The sequence below is a fragment of the Cuculus canorus genome, chromosome 16 (genome assembly GCF_017976375.1).
Source record: "Cuculus canorus isolate bCucCan1 chromosome 16, bCucCan1.pri, whole genome shotgun sequence".
NCBI classification, from domain to species: Eukaryota; Metazoa; Chordata; class Aves; order Cuculiformes; family Cuculidae; genus Cuculus; species Cuculus canorus.
In genome coordinates, this window is record NC_071416.1 from 15,748,271 (window position 1) to 15,766,491 (window position 18,221).

Genomic DNA, 18,221 nt, shown 5'->3' on the forward strand with positions numbered 1-18,221 from the left:
CTTTCACCAGAAGCGGCTTTCCCCCCCCCCCCCCCTTTACAGAATTTGCACTGGGTCCTTCCTCCATCTTGAGTTTTTCCACAGGTATTGTTAAAATGAGCATTTATTTCTCTTTCTCTGTATCGTGCTGTATGCAAAGCCAATCATCTGAAAAGTATGTAACCTTCTCTTCCTAGCGTTTCTTACTCAGAGAACTGAGTGGGTTTTGTTTCCCTAAACCTATTTTGCTGTCGAAACCAAAAAAGCTACAGGTGCAGAGATGAACTGCGCTGCTCCTGGCCCTGGCTAAACAACCATCTGCATGACAAAATTGCACATCCAAAGGTCCGTAACAGAGAGTTTATTTATACCGTTCAAGTTATATTACACAACAGCTTTTCAAATCCTATTCCTAGTTGGAAATAGAGTGCTGGAAGCTTCAGCCTTGTGAAGTTCATTGAATTTTAAAATTTTAACACTGACTGCGTGTTCTCTTGTAAAATCTGAACATTTGTGAAGCTGGCAGTATTAGCACATTGTCTTGACAGTTGTAACATGCTATACTAGAGCCCACTTCAACATTCTGATCATGTTAAGTATAAAAACATGAAGGTAAACAAAGTGACTTTTTGTACATTTTCTCCACTGATCTACAAGCATATCAAGTGCAAACTCCCGTTATCACGTCTTGGAATTAAAGTTCCAGCCACCATATAGCTACAATGTGATCAGAAATGTTTAGTTTCCCTTACAGATGCTAGCCAAAGATCTGAAACATAACAGTTGCGTCTTCCTAATGTCATGAAATACGAACTGTAAAAATAAACTCAAGCAGCCTTTCCTAAAAACCTTTTGGTAGTCAAAAATTAATTATTTTGATTCTTAGTACCTACATAGTTCACAGGGGAAAAAAAAGTCTTCAGTTGGTAGAGTTGTGGCAGATCCCAGGAGCGTCCTGCAGGTAGAGGGTGTCTCTGAAACGAGAACAGGGCAGAAATTAATCTAATTGTTTAAGTCCAGGAAATGATGTTCTAAGGAGTCAACTGTGGGGGTGGGGAGAGGAATCAGCCTCTCCAAACTGAAGTCGCTTTCCAGCACGAGGTAATGTGCTCTGTAAACAATGCTGAAAATGTGAAGTTGTTTACCTTCACACCCGATTCTACAGACTTTGCAATCGTCTTAGCTGGATCGATATTAAACAGATAAAAATAGAGTAGAACACAGGGGAAATTAGTTCTAAAGCACAGGAAAATGCAAATGAATTAGTAACACTGGAAAAAGTTTCTTACTACGGAAGAAATATAGAAAGGGAATTAGTTTTGCTTCTAGGGTTTTTAAAAATTCAAATAATTGATTCATTCTGAATTGAGGAGATACAATATTTCTGTAATGCAACAATTCAAGCCTCTAGCTAAAATCATAAGTCTCAATGGAAAATGAAGAACCTATCCCTCCCATAAAGCCAATGGTCTTCAGGCTCTAAACATATTTCCAGAGAACAGTTTGCTATTTAGATCTAATCCTCGCATTTATTTGTATTTAATTTTCATTCATGTGCTTCCAGCTGTGCATCTGATTACAACCATTTCTTGATGGTATCCACTGCTGACTCTGGAACAGATCCTGACTCTCCACATACATCTAGGCACAATTTAAGAAGTGAATACGAGTGAATACTATGACCTAGGTACTGGCTACCAAGGCAGCACTGCTGTGCTGGCGCCATCAGAACATCAGGATGAATGGGGGCTCTGCCGCCGGACTCTTGGTTTGCACATCTCGGAGATCGATTCCATGCTCTCAGAGAAAGGGCACTTGCTACCTATTAGAATATATAAATATTGTTGTGGGGGAGAAATATACTTTTAGTGATAATCATCAACAGATGCAAGCAGGTTTGAAATTTTTATGTTAGGAGATAGGCTCCTTAATTAATACTGGAATTTTTCATGTAAAATGTAACTAAGTTTTTTCATTATTTTTTTTTAAACCAACAGTCACAACCACTGAGTAAAACAAGATGAAGAATTTGAATTGATCATGTAAGAACCACTAGTGACAAGGTTCACTTCTGCAAAATGGAAAGGGGAAAAACCCTAACCAGAGAAGCTGTATAAATAGCTGGCTGTAAGAATTCATGGTGGAATACAGACATTTTCTGTATTTTCTATAAAATAAAAGTAGAAAGAAAAAAAAGTTAAAATCAATCCCATTTTCAAAGTAAAATAATCTGTCCTTCATTTCTAGGGCACTATTGCCAGTGATCATAGCGGGAGAAAACAAGGCTGGAATAGCGTTATGAACAACAGTAATTCAACTTAGTGGGCTGAGTGACAATCTGTTTGCAGAAAGCCGCGGTCAGAGTAACCAAACGCAACTTAGGACACGAGCCTCTCAAACTGACTTTAAAAGTAGATTTCCCACAGGTCACGAAGCCGCTGTCCCACTCTGATTTGTAACCAGGTACTGTGTTTCCTACAAACTCTCTTCACACAGGTCACTCTTTTGGCTGACTTCCTCAAACTGTGCCATAAATACTTACAAAAAGGAACTCCTCCTGGTTTACATCTACCCACACCAAACTGTCATTATCTTAAGCTATAGCTGCTGAATCGATAGTGAATGAGAGACAAAGGTACTGATCAACATGAACCGAAAGGATTTTACAAGGAAGGGGTCTGAGAAAAGCTTTCTTTCACGATAGTATGAGTGTCACACAGGGTTAAAGGACAAGGGCATGAGGAATCTCTGTGCTGTGCACATCACACAGACTGAAGATGAAATAATTCCTTTACAGTGAAACTTAAAGGCAAAGCGATATGGTTGCCTGCTAAGGAGCGGGGGGGAGGAGGGAAGGGGGAAGAAATGGCTTTAATAGGCCTTGGAATTTCAAGTCATCAAAAGAGCAAGGTTTAAGGAGTAACAAATGGCTTTTCACCTCTAGATCATTTGATTCATGTTTGTAATAATCTAATAAAGGCCAAGTTATGGCCCTGAGACAATAGGTGCTCCCCTTAGGATGGTGTCCACATCATGACGTCCAGCCACAGGTGGCACTGACTACAACAGGAGCCCACCGAAGGCCAAGTGCCAGAAAACTAAGCTGTATTTATGTCTAGTCCAGGCTACAAAGGCCTCAGGCAAGGTTCTGTCATTGTACTGGACTCTGCCAGCACCTATTCAGTGCAAATACACAAATCCTTATTTCTCCTCTTAACTTCTCTCTTAGTTCAGGCTCTAGACAGCCAAGCATAGAGTAGCAAATTGACACCTTGCCTGAAAGACACACCAGGCCTCTGTTGAGATGCCCTTATACCCCTGTACTTGGAGACTATTCATTAACTTAAATATCCATCAATCAGTGAAATAACTAAGGAAATAAATATTCAAGGAATTATAGAGTAATTTAGCATTTGGAAGAGGAAGATAGATCAAAGAGTAGAAATGAAAGGACTGAAAGATTTGAGAGAGCTTTTGACAAAGAAAGCACACGTGCACAACAATTCTGCACTTGCAGGCAAATAAAAGAAATGGCATGTAGAATCATGCCTGAAAGATTAAATCTTCTCGTGGCAGCTTTAGACTTCAGCCAGTTGCATTTTAACAGGCAGCCAGGTTATCCAGGGAGACAAGCTGTGTGACATAGTATCTAAGGCATTAAAAGCGCCCCTTCAGGGATACAGTTTGAAGCCCCTAAAAGCCAACCTCCAGCTGATAAAACTAAATACACGACAGCACTAAGAAAATGACCCATTTAAGAGCGCAGTGGTTACTCTGACAACTGCAGCCCAGCATCTGAACAGTGAAGCTGGGTCAAAAGGTGAACACTTACAGGTTGTATCACATCCAGGAAACAGCTTAATTCCCAGGCAGTTTGGGTCTATCTTCTACGGAAGAAAAATAAATGCTGAGCTGAATGTGTCTGCTTGCTCAGTTTCATTTTCATAGCCAGACTTAAGTCAGCCTGCACAGCAACATTACATTTAGAGTGAGTGCTCAAAGAATTGCTGATGTGGACACGGAAAATTGTCTCCCTTCTATCCAAGTATCTACAAGATGGTCCAGAAATCCACTTTGGTACTGCCTTTTATCAAGCAGATGCACGGCATCTACCCCTCAAGGACCATGAGCCCAGCCCAGCTAGACAATCCATCCATCTTTCCCTGGCTATTCTCTTTCCCAGACAGATCAGGAACAGGTGGCACTTTGCTTGCTTACACATATAATAAATACACCCTAAGAAGCAGCTGGGCAAGCGCAGTAGGTATGGTTTTCGTGTGGTGCAGGGACACTGGTACAGCCACCAAACAATGCAGCAGAAAGGCTCAGCATCATAAGGATTTCTGACCCTATTCCAAAACCCAGTATGTTTATCCAAGCTATTTCCAGTGTGCCTGACCATTACAGCTGAAACATTGAGCTGTTTTCACAGACAGAGAAAATAGCAGATTACCTGAGAAAAGGAGGAGGGATACTATTTCACACAGAAAAAAAGAAGTTAACGTTCCACACGTGCCTCTGGAAACTCAGCGGGTAACTTGAACCTTCATTCTTACCCTGACGGTAATCATCCCAGACCCACCAACAAAAAAAGTCTCCTTTAAGGCTACCAAATTTAGAGTCTTGATAGTTCAACCTAGCTGTATTTACAATAACTGTACTGGGGTAGCTACGCCTCTGAACTGAGCTCCTGATCAGTTCTGCTGCTTCAAAGCAGAGAAAGGAGCAAATATTTTGCTGGACTCTGGTGATGACTTTGTCTCAAGTACTATTCCTGTTTCTAGAGCTCCTGAACCCATTTATTTTGTGTCTGCCACCTGCTCCCTGACACAGTGCTAGTACACCTTTCCCTGGACACCAAGTAATGTATTTCCTCTTGTTAGTTTATAGTGAGTCTGCGAAGCATTTTGGAGTGGATCAGCACCACCGCAGATATCCAAAGAAAATGAAGAAGCTCAAAGAGCACTCCTCTACAGGAACCTGCAACAGCAACTTGAACTCTGCTATGAAAGATAAAAGGCGATTATTTGCTATTTGGCACTAACCATTTATCAGATTTAATCATTCTCACAGGTATTAAAATCAATACCTAGACTGTAGAATTCAAAACAGGGCAAAACTGGAAACCTGTTTCTTCAGCAGCTCCAAAACAAAGCAAACTTTTTCACGTTTTCCCCAGCAAATTAAAAAAAATATTAATTTGATTCCTCTGAACCTTAATTTTTAAAATATTACTATCTATAACAATGGTTAAACTGTTTTCATTTCTACTAAATAGATTTAAAATTCAACATTAAAAAATACTTCTTAGAACTCTATCAACTTGGCCTTTTCTAACCAGCCTTCTTTTGATTTCTGCCAACACACCCAGCGCAGTGCTTGTGGATTCAAGAGGCACTTTGGGGAAAATTATCAATTAAAGAACCAAAAATATTCTTCACGCATCAGCTCTGATGCTGAGCACAACAAATCCTCACCCACGTGTTCTTCTCTGTTAAATACTTGCAATATACCAAGAAAGAAATTAAGCAAGGATGTTTGTTTTTAAAGGAGAAGAAGGGCTCTGGTGCCCGCTACTGCCACATCAGAGACAGCTTTTCTGCTTACGCTTGCTTCCGTGGTAATTCTTATCTCCCGCTTGTGATGTTGGCAATCACACTATGCCATGACAGCTGAAACTCAGTTCTTCTATAGCATGTGCTGAGTAAACATGCCACTGAGGATCCACACAAATGGGAAGAAACAAGCAGGGTAAAAACAGTGTTAAGGCTTATCCTTAGCTAACTCATATAACTTCTCAGAAGCTTCTTGAAGCTTCTCAAAGTTGTTTAACTAGCAGCAAGGAATCATCTTTTAATTAGCAACTTTGAAATTGACTCAAGATGGAAGATTAATCCTAACAATAGCCTTACAAACTAGGCAAATGCTACTGCATCTCGGGAAACCAAGGCAGAAAGGTTGTGTGACATGTCCCAACAGACAGCAAGTCATGGCAGAGCCCAGATTTACATCAGGACTGACAGAGGAATTCTAGCAGAGCCTGCAGCACTGGTTTAAACTTCTCTGCCTGCATCTGTCCTCCCTATTCTTCCACTAGAGGTTATTTTTCTCTCAATCAGAAGAAAATATTTCACCACATCAGAGCCATCCTACTTCAGTCTGGCACTCCACCTTAAATCACAGATGAGGGTAGGTTTATACTAAGTTGACAAAATTATTAATTGCAAAAAACAGAGTATGGTTGTGAGTTCTCCTCTTCAGGTCAGTAGTCATTTCTGTCCTAAGGTAAACAGTAATATCAAAGCACTCCAGTTTTCAGAACACAGGCTTCAGAGCTCAATTTCTGGTATCTCTCACAGTATATACATTTTGCCCAGTATGAATTGGAAGAGCTGCATTCCATTCTTGAATTCGCATGCACAGCATCTTCACTACCTTAGCAGGGTAAAGAAATCTGTCTATCATTTTGTAAGCCCCAAATGCGACTGGATGAGGAGCACAAGCTGCAAAATTTCCTTCCTAAGAAAACACAGAAGTATTTTCTGCCTCTGGTACCTGTGCCTATCATGAGCTGGAGCCAGCAGGGCTGGACATCTGACCTCCCCCATAGCTCTCACAAAAGCTGCCAGTAACAACCTCTCTAAGTTCACTCTTTATAGAACTTTGTCTAAAGATGATCATTATCATTATTAGACAATATAAACTCTGGGGTGTACTGTTTCCAAATATAAGGCAATCATACCACTTTCTAGAATTATTTATGGGTCTCAAAAGCACAGTAAATAGTTCACAGACTGACTGTGTAGGTCTCACTCTTAAGACAGCTTATGAAGTAAATAACATACAACAGAAAGAAAATTCACAGAGATTCCCTGACCTGTTTTGTAATCAGAAAGCACGTGCCTTATCCTTCTTAGCATGATCATATTATCATCTCCATCAGAAATCATAAGTATTTTCTTCCTGCTGTTCTAAACACTTTTTGTAAGCACTTCACAGCAAGGCCAATTCCACATAAGCTCCGGAATGCACTATACATATCCATACATTTTCAGCTGAAATTAGTCATTAACAACAACCATTCACTTCTGACTAGAATATCTTCAAGGGAAGAATAAATCCAGCTTCCCTTGCTGAAGTACAGTACCATGAAAACACATAAAACCAGCTAAACAGCTATTTTTATTCCAGAAGTAGTAATGAGATACATAAAGTAAATTTAGGAAAAGCACAGCAGAAAATCAACACAGCTTCCCTTCATCTCCCCCTTCATCTCATCAGCAAAAATCGATTCAATAGCTGCAATAACGATCCCTGCACAAAGCAATACTCTTGCAGAAGCCATGGGAAAGTACTGTTTATTAGCTGTTCAGTAAGGAGACAGAAACACAAGGATGCAGCAGCTCTTCTGGCAAAAGAGTGTGGGATGCAAAAGAGATGTGACAGCTTTGAAGAATCTCACTACAAAATGTATTCTCTCCGCGTGTGTAGTCTAAGGTTTTGTGCTTAGGCATGCTATCCACCCGACTTTCTTCTCTGCAGTGATGGATGTAGTTTCTCACTAACATAATCACTTTCCCGATACACTGTTGCCAGAAGGAGCACTCCTTTAAAAAGGAAAGTCTGGATTTGGTTTGTTGTTGCCATTTGCGATTGGTTTGACAGTCTGTGTCTAGGAGGCTTCATAAGGCGGACTGCCCTGGCTTCAGCACTCTCAGTCTCTCAATCTATTTCTGAACAAGAAGCAGTAATATATTTGGGGCTGCTCCTCATCTGTTAGTCTTGAGGAAAGCCAAGAGGGAGTAGGAGTGAAAGAAAGACTGAGACAAACTAAGCTAAACAATAACAATAATCCTAGTATTTCTACCGGCAGGAGCACAAAGAGGAGAAACTGGCCATTTGACCTTCACAATATCCTTCTAACACAAGTATTCTCACTTTACTAGTAAGATAATTCCATGCTGTGTTTTTCACTGCAAGGTCTGCTCCCAGAATTCCCAGGTCATCAGTAGGAGCACAATCTAAGGAAATGCATAAAGCAGAGGCAGATCCAAATAGGGACTATTACAGCAAACTGACAAAAAAACCAAACCAAAACAAAAAAAACCCTCACAACTCAAAACCCAAACAAACACACAAACCAACCAGAAAAAATAAACCTAAACATCAAAACCCATGGGACCAGATGGATGCATTTGAGGATGCCAAAGTTGCTGGTTCACATCATTTTGAAGCTGTTGTCAGTCACCTTAAAGGTCAGGGCCATCAGAGGAGGTTCTTGGTGACAGGATAAAAAGCTAAATTTCATGCTTATCTTCAAGAGGGCCAAGAAGGAAGATACATAGATGTGCAGAATGTTCAGCCTAGCCTCAGTCCCAAAGAAAATATGGCGCAAATCCTCTTAGAATCAATTTCCATCACTTCAAAGAAAAGGAGGTGATTGAAAAGAGTCAGCATAGACCTAATGAGGGCAAACAATGGTTAGCCAAGCTAATTAACAGTTGCCTAGAAAGCAGTTTTGCAGAAAAAGTACCAGTGGTCCTCAGAGACAAGCAGCTGAACCTGAATCAGCAGAGCACTCTGGCAGTGATCAAAGCTAACAGCATACTGATATCACCATCAGACTGAGGAATGTGATCGATTCCCTCTATTTTGGCATGAGATTGAACCTGGAGTACTGCATCTGGTTTTGAGCTCTGCTGTTCATAAGGGAGTTACTGAGTTGACCTACTTGGAGCAAGTCCAGCAGAGGACAATCAAGGTGCTCAGGGACTACAGCACATACATTATGATGAGAGGCTGAGATGGTTTCTTCAGCCTGAAGAAGAAAAGTGATTTAGTTGATGTCTTCAACTATCTAATGAGCGAAGACACAGCTACCGATAGACAAAACAGAGCTCGACCCTACTAACTGTATAGAAAAAAAAAACCAGTAGAAAGTAAAAACGATAAATCTAAAAAATGCAGACCTGCTCTCAGGTTCTCCAGTGGTGCTCCAAGAGAAATGCACATAGTGTAAGTCTGCTGCTATGTCTGTTACTCATACTCAACACTCAATGTGAATTTATTAATTACTCACTAATGCATCACTTCCTGACAGTCTCAGTCCCAAGGGACTGAGAGTTACATCCACAAACCTTCCAAGCAGGAAGCTTTTTCCACAAAGGTGCTGAAGTGAATGCCTAGGTAATCTCAGTAACGCATCTTACCCTGGCTTTCAGTCTTTCTGAAACAATGAGTTAAGACATAAACAGCAGATTCCAAGACTGTCAGTCCTAGACTTATGAGCAGCTTTTTCTTTATTAATGCATTGTCTGAGTCAAGCACATACAATACCAGAATAGTAATAGCCTCAAATTACAGGTCCTTTTGCAAATCGATTCATACCAACACATTTTCTCATCTAAGACATTTTAAAATTTGGAACCTCTTGCAGCTGAGGTCCCCAAGGAACAACTCAAACTGCTTTCACTTTCTGGAATAATACCACAGACAAAACTAAACAAAAAAAGAATACCATCCATCTGAAGCATGCAGCAGCATTATATTTGGGAAGGAGTTTGTAATTATAATGAGAACCAGATAAGGTTAACAAAAAAACAGATTGACCAAACAGACATAACAAAGCATGAGTTCACACTCTTTTCCTTAACTTGGTAAATGATTCACCCTGAGTCAACAGTAGTGGCCAAGTCGAGGAAACTGCATGCTTCCCAAGCTGGCTCGCTGTTTTAATATTATCATAATACAGCCTTCCAACTCCTTGTCAAAGACTACGAACAAGCAATCAGGCAGTATGGATGCAAGACACAACTAAGCTCAAGCTCATACTAGAAAGGCATTTAGATGTAGTCTTAGTGATTCTAAACAAGAGCCTTTACACTTCCTGTACTTCAGTTCGCTTATCGGTAAAACAGGGAGAATGAAGTAAAATGAAATGTCATACATAAACTCACCAATTTTATTACACAAAGTCCAGCAGCACTGAAGGAATGGATTAGGCTGTCTCAACAACCCACTGCAGACCACTGTCTCCTCTTCACTTGCTATGCACCTTACTAAAGAATTATCTTTGTCTTCTGGGAGACTTCTTAAGCACTAGAAGACTGCTATTAGGTCCTGGTAAGCTTTCTCTTCTTCAGGCTGAACAAACTCAGCTGTCACAGCCTCTCTTCATTAATCACATTCTCCAGCCCAAGCATCTTGATTACCCTCCCCTGAGCTCAATCAAGTTTACCAACTACTTTCTTATACTGAGGCACCCTAAACCAGAAGTGGTATTCCAGATGAATTCTAAGGAATGCCCAGTAAAATGAAAAATCACTTCTCTCAATCTACTGGTCATGTTTCTGTTGATACAGTCCAATCATCTGTTGGTCTTAGTGGCATGCTGCTAACTCATACTTAGCCTATTGTCTAAAAAGATCCCCGGGTCTTTTTCAGCAGTTGCTCTCCTGTCAACCCCCAGCTTGTACCACAGCACTGTGTTAGTCCATCCCAGCTGCAGCATTTGCTGCTTGTCCTTGTTGAATTTTAAGATTCACATGAGCACATTCTCCGCAAAGTGCTACCCTCAGAAAGGCAGCCCTGTTCTGGAGCACACCCCTGAGTTCACTGCAGTCCACAAACCTGAGGAGGGTGCATCCTCCCTCTTCCTCCAGGTGATTGTTAAAGATACTAAGAAAAAATCTGATGAATTACCTCTGTAAGTGGCCTCCAGGTAGAGTACAAACCATGAACAACTATCCTTTGAGTCTAATGATCTGATCAGTTTTTTCACACATCCAGGTCATAACCTAATTTGAATACAAGGATGCTGTAGGTGTCTGGATCAAAAGACTTCCTAAAGACAAAGTACGAGCGATCAACTGCTCTCCCCTTATCCAAAGTCACACCATAATCATATAATTCCTGATGACTTCACAATTAGAACAAACTCAACATTCCTAATAGAGAAACAGTGCTAGAAAAAGTATTATAAAGGAAAAGTATTAAAACAGACAGTTCCTACTCCTACTATATTCCCATGTAAGGCAATGGGAATTGAAAGCACACAGCACCTTGAAAAATCCAGCAGATACTAGAAAAGTGGCAAAACTGGAAATGTTAGGTTAACCCTGCAAAATATACGATATTCTAATGCTCATTGGGAAGGCATTCAGACAAACAGAGAGACTGACCCACCCACAAGTCATAGGGGATGGAAAACTGTGCTCTGTTTCCAAGTGTAATGCAGCAGGAAACAAAGATCAATGAGCGGTCAGTGACTCTAGTCAGTGGCTGTGATGGTATTCTACAGTAGGACAAGACGAAATTTGTCCACAAATACAAGAATAGCCAGCATGTCTACACCGTCAAATCAAAGCTTAGTAATTTGTCTCCAGCTGAGACCAACAGCTGATGCTTAGAGTATAAAAAGAGGCCAAGTATGCAGCACTCCTGCCTGGAATACTCTCCTAACCTATAGGAATTTGCAGCATAGGCATCCGTAGAAATAGAAAGGTAACTTTACTAGATTTCTTTGTCTGATTGAATTTAACATAACTTTCTTATCTCATTGTATGCCTAATTTCTAACTCATTTATGAACACTGAACGGCATGCCAGAGACATAGCCAGCATCTGAAATATGTCTTTTGCTTAGGAGCAAAAAAATCATTGGGATTTCAGCATGATGAAGGAGTCAGCACTGCATTTGTATGCTTTGTAGACCCATAGTGGAACATATGTGAATAGTGACTTGTAGTAACCTGCCATAAACACAGCCACAGTGCTTAAGTGGGAAGAGAAACAGCCCAAAATAAAAATAGAAGTAATAATAGTCCCACAACTGATACAAGGCTCCATTTCATTTTTCTATAAAAAGAAATACTATTTTGTCTTAGTAAAAACTGATACCAAAAATGGTTGTTTTAGTCTGGAAATGATTGTTAATACCTTGGTTTTACAATTCTATATCATCCTGCTGTAGGGGGAACTCTGGAAGTGAAAGAGTTAAACAGGAATGGTTGGGGGTTGAATGGATTAACCAGACTTTTCTGGAAGAGACACTCACCATGGAAAGGTTCTCCTTCAATAGGCAAAATTGTGTCGACTAACAGAGAATAAAACAGTCTGTGTGCAAAAGGCAACACAAGGTGCCTTGCACCCCTGGGTGAAGGTGCTGTGTGAAGGCTGGGAATAGGGATGAAGGAGCTGAGTCGCAAGGTGACTCCAGCAGAGCACAGCCGAGCGGTGACTCTGGCTGGCACACACACACACACACACATTTTCTGCAGACTGTCTTGTATTTTTGTTCTTGGCAAACCAGAGCAGCTTGGGAAATATTTGCAGGTCTGGCTATTTAAGCGAGAGCAGCCTAGCGGGGAGCACACAACAATCACCCAAGATTGGCTTGCAGCACCACTGCTGCTGGAGGAAGAAAATCGTTTCCATAATAGCAGTTTTGCAGCATACCAGCTACACTTTCTATAGCATTTTGCCACCCAGCTGAATCACAAAAAAAACAAGAGCAAACACACTACTGTCATACCTTTTTTTTCCCCAAGCCATAATGACACATGGACTCTGCGACAAAATGAACGCTACTGAAGCCCAAAAATATCTGCACTGAATATAAATATATTATGAAATAGCTAAACTCTGCCCTAAAGCACTTTCTGATTGGCTGCCAATGATGTCACACATCCATAAAGCCCAATAAAACGCATGGGTTAACAAGTCTCGTTTCTGTGTATGAAGTGCGTGCAGCAGGAGTGCACACCTCTCCAGGACAGGCAAGGGTTCAGCCATACCACCTCTCATGGATTTAAAACCCTTCCACCTCAGGCCTCCCTGTCAAGTGAGCTGCACGACTACCAGTACTCACAGACTGATCTTAATGGTACTTCACTAAGAACAGTTTACTGGGACAGAAGCCTTCCTAAAGGATACAGTAAATGATTGTCAGTTTTTAGGTATTAAAGATGCACTCATGCATATTGAGAGCAATAAGTTTGGTCTCATCTAGCAGTTGTGATCTCACATTTCAAGTCAAAGGTGAACTAAGTATGATACCATTTCCAAATTGGAACTTGACCTTCAGCCTGTTTGAATAAACTGTTATTAAAGTGAATAACGTTTTACAAAAGCACTAACAAAATTAAAATCTACAGTTTTACAAAACTCAGAAACCAAAGCTAGAAATATCAACTAAGCCTTGAAAACATACTATTTTAGCATCAGCTGCTCAAATACCAAACTATGTTAACTCTTTCTGTGCACTCATGCTTATGGATTACCTGACAAGGAACACTGGCTTGCAGGTTTAGGGGTTTAGGCAGTTTTGACAAACAGAGCACTGTACGCAGAGAGAAATTTGCAGTGTAAAAATTCTCAGTGTGTATGATGCTTAATTGCCAGCAACCAATATTTGTTTCTTACTATAAATACAATTCTTGGAGCTGGCTTAGTTTCAGATGTTATTAGGTAGATAGCATGTGGTGTTGTAAGAAGGAGTCTTACACATGAACTGAAAATATACTGAATTTGATCACCCTATTCTAGGGAGTTTTGCTGCCAAATGCGGTCTAATTTATATATAGCAGCCTATTTAATAGTTTGCACTCATACTTCCAAAGCAAGCATGGAAGCACACCACACAGAAGTATGAAAATGCTGCCTGATTTGCTACATAGAACTTTATTTGTTTTTCCAGTCCTTGTCTAAGGTACATTCAGTAGAAATGAAACTGCAAAGTACACGGTTCAAAGTATGGTATCACTGTGGCACTCAAAGCCTTATCACAATAAGAGAAAACACTGTGTATTGCTATCTACTATTGTTCCTTCTGCCTTTCTTTCCAATTTCATATTAATGGCAAAAATGCTAAAACCAGTCAAAGGAGAAAAAAACCCACACACTTAGTGTCTAGAAACCTCATGCTTTCCTCGATTACTCCTAGAGGATCACTTTACCTATGAACCTCAGCACATACCATCAAATATTTCAAGTGGAACAAATTCATTAACTTGTAAACACTACTTAACTAACTGAAAGCCAGTGACAGAAACCTAGAGTACTGTTAAATCGACTTCAAGCAGGCACTGCATTTCATGTGTTAATACTTGCCATCTGCTCATGCTGCATTTTTTACCACAAGAAAAAAAATGTGACTGCTGACTAAAGACACTTCAAAAAAATGAAATAGGAGAAACCTGGCCTCACTCAGCCATAAATTATCAGGGCAGGGGGGAGAAGGGAATGTTGGAGGTTTGGGGGGGGGCTGGTAAATTTTGGAATTGCCTTTTTAGCCATTGCTGCTTTGTAAGAGCTACAGTAGGAAATTTTAAAGAAAAAAAGCAAGTGCCTGTGCATGTTTGGTACTCCAGACAGCAAGAAATTTGCCTCAGGGAGAAACACTTTGTAAAAGACGTGGGGGAAGGGTGCTGGTAGACCGAGTGGGTAAGGAACCAAGGCATGAGTGCGCGCATTTCTGTTGGAGGCTCTGGAAAAAATGCTAGGCGCTACGGCTCCTAGAGGCTCCAACCCAGCAAAGCACCTTTCCTGCAACACAGCCATTACATCATGCGCAAAACTGTCTGCTGGCCACAGAAAATGGCCCAGCCAGGAAGGGATGGATACCAGCAGACAGAATGTTTCTCCGCTTTGTGAAAGATGCAATTTTTTAAGCTATTTCCTTTTTCAAAAATTAGCTTAAAAAAAAAATAGTCCTAACTTTTTACCCCCATTGAAAAATAAAGGTGATTAACATTTTACCCCAAAAGTTGGGCCTGTGACTTAGAGGATGTCAAGATGCGATAGAAAACTTGGTTTTTATTTTGGCCAAAATGGTATTTCATTTGACATTCAGTGTGTTTCTAGTAATAATTCTAAAGAACACGTAAGCATATCAGTAACACAAGTGAAAAGGAACTGGCTATGGCACCAGCTCATGAAGGAATAAACTTTTCTGAAATTATGTGACATGCTTAGCTGTTGCCAAGAAAAAAATCCCCAGATCTGCATTTGTGCCTTTGACCAAGTTTGATGTTTTAAATGGGTGCTTATAAAGAAAGCATCCAATAGACTACTTTGGTGCATGACATCTGTCATTAGAATGCCAGATACACTGAGCAATAGGTCCTGATCTAAATGGGCACATTCCAAAGAAGTTCCCTTTACAGAAGCTGTCAGGGAGAGAAGCACATATGGTGATGGGGCATGAGGTGAGAACCTGTCCACTGGAATCGGGACAAAACCTTTTCACAGAAGGCACTGCACAGTAGCAGTAGATGAACACTGGCTCCATTGTATGCGCGAGTTGTAATGATAAAGTCAGTGCATGAAACTTGAAATTGTGACTTCTGGTTAAAGATCTAGCTCATTCATTTCCTATAACTAGTCCATAGAACTATTTTACCTTCATAAAATTACAGCACATGTAATTTCTCTGGATTTTGCCTTTCTTTGGATGTATTTCCAGTGTCACCTACCATGATCTGATTTTGGCAAAACTTTTTTAGCTGATGGGGTCCTATTCCTGATGACTTGAAAGAGTGGAAGAAAAATATACTGTGGTCATAACCGAAGTAAACAAATGTCAGCCTATGTCACACAGAACTGAAAAAAAAGACACCAGCAGAATGTATTCATGCCACATATATTTGAACCCAAGGCATTCTTTATACTGGAAAAAAACCTCATCTGGTCCCAGATCCTGAATACTTAAATCTCATACCTTTTTACTTCCACCCCAGATCTTTCACCAGATCTTTTCACAAAGGAACCCAGGTGTTTCTTGAATTCACATAGCATTTCCAACACTTCACTCATTCTCACATTAATGAAATCCATATGTTTAAGTATTACCGTCCTCGGTTCCTTCCTTACTGCCCTTGTCCTGAGATTTGAATTCATTTTGTAATTAGTTTTCTCTGTACTACAAAAAAAAAAAGACAACAAAAGTTGTACAGATTTTATTAATGTCTTTCATAATTTTGAAGACTACTGTGAAATTTCTTATTTACTTGAGACAGTTTTGATGCTGAGGAAAAAAAAAAAGCGCATCTCTCCTGTCACAGCATTCATGTCCCTGCCTATGGCAGGAGGGTTGGAACTGGGTGATCTTTAAGGTCCCTTCCAACCTAAACCATTCTATGATGCTATAACTCAAATTCCTATTTGCAAGGGTACACTGGATCAAGATTACTCCTGTTATAGCTACTCATTTACGAGGTCCTTCACGAATTAGTGTGGCAGACTGCATAAATTCAACTGAATGCTCGGAGAGAGAACAGCTTACACTAAGAAAGCTGCAGTGATTTTCAACCCCAGCTGGCTTCTCTGCCCCTCCTCTAGTGCCCCTCCGCACTGCAGAAGCAAAGCTGCACTGCCCTAGTTCATAGCCCAGCGTATGCAAGAAAATGAAACTTTGGTTTCACTTGACTTCAACACACCAACAAAGTTCCAGCCACTGTTATCTTCATCATAAGAGCTAAGGCAACTACTTCACCTATTTGACTTCCAATTACTCCTTTTCCCTCATCATTGCCCTGTAATACAGGTATTTAGTCTATACAGGTATTTATTTATTTAACAGTTACATATTCTCCTAGACTATATGCAACTCTTTAAGACAAGGTCCCAAAGAAAATCCAAGTGGAGGAAGTATGAACAACCACCAAGATAAGAGCAGTCATCAGGAGAATGAGGCACAGAGAAGGCCAGTGGAATCCCCCAGGAGACTTACATATGGAACAGTCTCACACAGAAAAGGCAGAGGCGCTGAAAATGAGTCGACAAAATACTTCTAAAATGTGGTGGGTGAACCAAGAAGGAACATCAATCTAGCAGCACGAGGAGACGGAGTAAAGAGCAGAGGAGGGGGGGAAGTAATTGGACATCTGTGTGAAGCTGGGGGAGGGCAGACAGGAAAGCAGTAATAAACTCCATAAGCAGACAGCGCCACAGGGCTAGAATATGACTCGCTTTACTCAAAGCAAGAAAGTAGAATCCACAGCTGTCAGAGTACGCCAGTGTAAAAATTATAACACCTTCTAACTGACCTTGCCTACCCAGGGTGTTTTGGAGGAGAACAGGCAATTTAGTAACAGCAGCGTGGCCTTTAGCAGCACTGGGGTCGTTTGTTAAAAGGGAGAGAAGAAACAGTGTCACCAGTGTGTGAGCTTCAACTTTACCTCTCACCTCATACACAAACTATCTCAAGTGCTTCAGCGAAAGCTGTGAGTCAGGCTGATTTCACAAACACTGTTTTGTGAATCACTTGGCACATGAGTTGGTAGCTATACATACATTTACGGTTTACTTTATTTGAGAGTATTTATACGGGATCATGATCTTTATTTCCCGGCCTTCGTATTTCATTCATCTTGACTGATAAATGTACTTCTAGAAAATGTCAACCTGATTTAAAAGAAGAGTGATTTATACCAGTTGCTCCTGTTTGAGTATTGCTTTGGGATACTGTGAAAATCCACAAACTACAATGTGTTCCATGTTATTTAAGCCAAATCAGAATAAAACTTCCTTTCCAAAATTCTCTCATGCAAACTTCATGCAAATTTTAACATAGAAACCACTCTGCATGGAATATCTGGAGAGAGGATTTTTCTGTTTAAACGTTTTACTAGCTCACAGTATCTTTTTTGGTCTTGTACAAGTTTATCCACTTTTAAATTGGACTCTTTGTTCACCTGTCCTTTTTTAATCCTCTTAAAAAAAAAAAAAAAAGGACTTGAGGTAGAAAGCTGAAGCATTCCAATAATTAAGTTTAACGCAGAGAGTCTTCCACTCAGAGGTCTGTTGACACTTCAATGTAGTGCCAGACCATGCTGTAGATTTATGGTAAGACCAAAATAAAGTCATTTTATTTCTGTATGCCTCAAATTCCCTTCAGTAAGATGGTGCATGCGTTTCTTTTTGCCCCTGTATCTGAGAGGTTTCCCTGAGAGCCTTTTGAACCTAGAGCTACAGTCAGTCATGAGCCTCAAGATTTAGCACCCCAATCTCTGTTAAGCCATCTATCCGTCAGCATAAATCATGATTTCTTCTTGAAGTAAGATGCTTGTAAACAGAAAATCATTTTAAAGGTCAACTTTTTTTTTTTTTGTGCACAATTAAAAATAGGAATAAAATAAACACAGAAATTTTTGCTTTTGTCAGGCTGAGACCACAATTCCTACAGACATTCCTCTGATGAGACACCATAACAAAAGTATATATTACATGGTTACAGAAGTAAGT

General features: G+C 40.3%; 1 protein-coding gene across 2 annotated transcripts in view; it reads right to left on the minus strand.

Moving 5' to 3' along the window:
* Positions 1 to 28: 28 nt before the first annotated feature.
* PARD6B (par-6 family cell polarity regulator beta) overlaps positions 29 to 18,221 on the minus strand; it is a 63,632-nt gene continuing 45,439 nt past the window's right edge. For both annotated transcript variants that reach the window (XR_008452598.1, XR_008452597.1), the window contains one exon: positions 29 to 953. The gene's annotated coding sequence lies outside the window, so the exon portion shown is untranslated. The remainder of the gene's footprint in view (positions 954 to 18,221) is intronic.